At 41.6% G+C, this 2,840-nt stretch overlaps 1 long non-coding RNA gene across 1 annotated transcript; it reads right to left on the reverse strand.

Annotated features, from left to right (window-relative positions):
• Window positions 1-212: 212 nt before the first annotated feature.
• On the reverse strand, window positions 213-2,093 carry LOC134443312 (uncharacterized). Its single transcript, XR_010033643.1, has 3 exons — window positions 1,856-2,093; window positions 1,567-1,664; window positions 213-370 (listed from the first exon to the last, which is right to left on the reverse strand). It is a non-coding gene; the product is annotated as an uncharacterized LOC134443312 (long non-coding RNA).
• Between the last annotated feature and the right edge of the window lie 747 nt (window positions 2,094-2,840).

The following is a 2,840-nucleotide window of genomic DNA, read 5'->3' on the forward strand; positions in this document are numbered from 1 at the left end:
TGAACGTGAAATTTGGCAAAGGGTTTGTGATGATGTGAGGGTGCTTTAGCAAAGCTGGAATTGGGCAGATTCGTGTTTGCAAAGAACACATAACTGAGGCCAAGATGGCACATCAATGCAAGAAGGTTTGGTGTGTCCTCCAGCAGTGTCCAGAACGTGGATGAGATGCCAGGAGACATGTCAGGTAGCACAGGAGGCCAACAAAATGAGCCTCGCAGGCCACTGATGTGTGCGATCTCCCTATGCCACCTAATAACGAAAAAGACAGATCTAGCTGCCGAGTTGTAACATACCACTTTGTCTGGCTCTTCATTCAGGTAGACCGTCAGCTCCTCAGCATGCACTCCCTCTTCACATCAATGTTGTCAGTCTGCGTATGAGGGCCGGTCAATGTATGCCAGGAAACAAACATGCAGGAAAAACATTTTAACCAACAGGAAGAATAAACGCAGTACAGGTACAACCACATTAAACAAACGACACATCTCATTTATCTAGTAGCGTAGTGCAGTGTTTCCCAACCAGGGGTACGTGTACCACTAGGGGTACGCGAGCACACTGCAGGGGGTACTTGGACAATTTGTAATTTTAACAAATACATGGATCTTAGTGACATTAGCATAGAGAAAGCTATATAAAACTTGACTTAGGGGGTACTCATGGCACAGTGAAAAGGCTTAGGGGGTACACAAGACAAAAAAGGTTGGGAAACACTGGCGTAGTGTATCGTTGGTACTGGCAGTGAAGTGGTACAGTACGTCACTGTTTGATATGGCATGGTGCAGCTCTGACACTTTTCCATTAGCCCCAAGTACTCGGTACCATTTCAGCACTCAGCCCTGGTTCCAAACGTACTGAAGTGATGCCAAAATGTGATGTCTGACCTTAAAAAGGTACACTGTGCAGGAAATTGTCAAAAAAGGTACTGCAACTACGCTGCTAATTGAAACTGGGCTGCCTATTGCCAAATTTGACCTTTTCATGAAAGCTTACCAAGTAATAAACTAATATTTTCTAGTATGGCCCAAATACAGTCATTTCTGCAGCTAAAAATGACTATTTCTGGAAATTCAAAATGGCGGACCATGGAGAAGATCCCCCTTTTCATGTATGAAAATAGCAATTTTTCCGTCATAATGAATACTTAGAATTTGATGGTGGTGGTAAGTATTCATGAAAAAGGTAACATCAGTGAATGGGTAGCATGAATTCCGGAAATAAACAACTAAAACTCGTACACAGTGTACCTTTAACTCCCCTGATCATTTCATGGGAATCGCAAGCCAGACAGACATGAGAATCAAATAAAAAAATAAAATAATAATAAAACAGAGCAGCAACCACATCAACTGACCTGCAAAAGACTGTTATATCATTGCCCAGGACTGCTGTGTGTAAAGCCAGCTGTAGTTAGAACTGAGGTGAAGACAATGAGTTCAAAACTGGCTGAAGGATTGGAATTAGTGGGAAAAATGCAATATGATCCAAGACACCCTACTTCTCCCCATTACATTAGATCTTGAAATTTTAGCATTACTGTGATGCATGGCAGTGTGCATGTTTTACCTGAGTCATGGGCACCAGGATCCTCTGTATCTTCCTTGCATGAGAAGCACCTTTCTTGCTGAAGACCCGGAGCAGTGTTGTTGAAAGACCATCCAGCTCTGAGAAGAAATTCAACAGCAAACCAACTGTCATGATCCTCTTGAACTTGGCACTTAACTTGAAACAGGGCACAAAACACATACCTACAAAATACTTGTAACTTAAGACTTGTGACAAAGGTTACAAAAAGGCCTGATGGTCTTACTAAAATGAGGAAATAAACACACACAAAAATCAACAAATAACTTACCTCGCACATGTTAAAAAGAGCAAGCCATCTGCGTTTAAAAACTGCAATCGTGGGGGCATCACAAATTACTTCATGCCTTCAATGAGCAAAGGGCTTGGTCAGTTGAGCTGAGGACCCAAACGTCTTGAATTTCTGTTGTGACCAGAAAGACAGATAAACTAATATAGGTGAAGGAGACAGCTATGCAGAGAAAAATGTAAAATAATTACAACAGATTTTACACACACACACACACACACACACACACACACACACACACACACACACACACACACACACACACACACACACACACACACACACACACACACGAGCTAATAGTCATAGATTAGATACTACACAAGAACTTTCATCACCTTTTTCTGGGGCACCTTGAGAGGTAGCGGAGGTGAGGACCCTACAAACATCTTGAATGCTGAGGAATTAATATAGGTGAAAGAGACAGTTATGCAGAGAACAAAAACCCAAATAATAGTAACATATTCTACAAAGAAATTCAGTAAATGATTAATTACAAAAAATAACAAATTAACAGTATTTATATTTGCAACAATATGCATTTCTACCTCACTCAAGGTACAGTATATATTGAATGTAAATGCACTGGAATATCCTAAAGTGATCATTGATACAAAAAACTTGCGATCGAGTTTGAGGGAATGAGGGACAGAAGGGCGTTTGCATGTGTGTTTCACTAGATACTACTGGGATTTACTTTCAACTATTTCAAAGGTCATAGCCAATTAGGCCTACATACATTGGTAAGTGACCCACGACATGAATCAAACCAGCTGCAAACTGCAGCATCTAGTTCTACACACGACGCACCCATTCAAACGCGCACCCATACACAAGCACACAGCCCCTTCTGTCACGCAGTCTCACGTCTCGTCTTTTTTCAAACCGAAAAGTTCCACCGGCTAATCAACATTTACTGTGGCCGTACACACACAGTCAGACGGAGCAATACCAAAAATCAGCGGTA

Source organism: Engraulis encrasicolus, unplaced genomic scaffold (genome assembly GCF_034702125.1).
Source record: "Engraulis encrasicolus isolate BLACKSEA-1 unplaced genomic scaffold, IST_EnEncr_1.0 scaffold_30_np1212, whole genome shotgun sequence".
NCBI classification, from domain to species: Eukaryota; Metazoa; Chordata; class Actinopteri; order Clupeiformes; family Engraulidae; genus Engraulis; species Engraulis encrasicolus.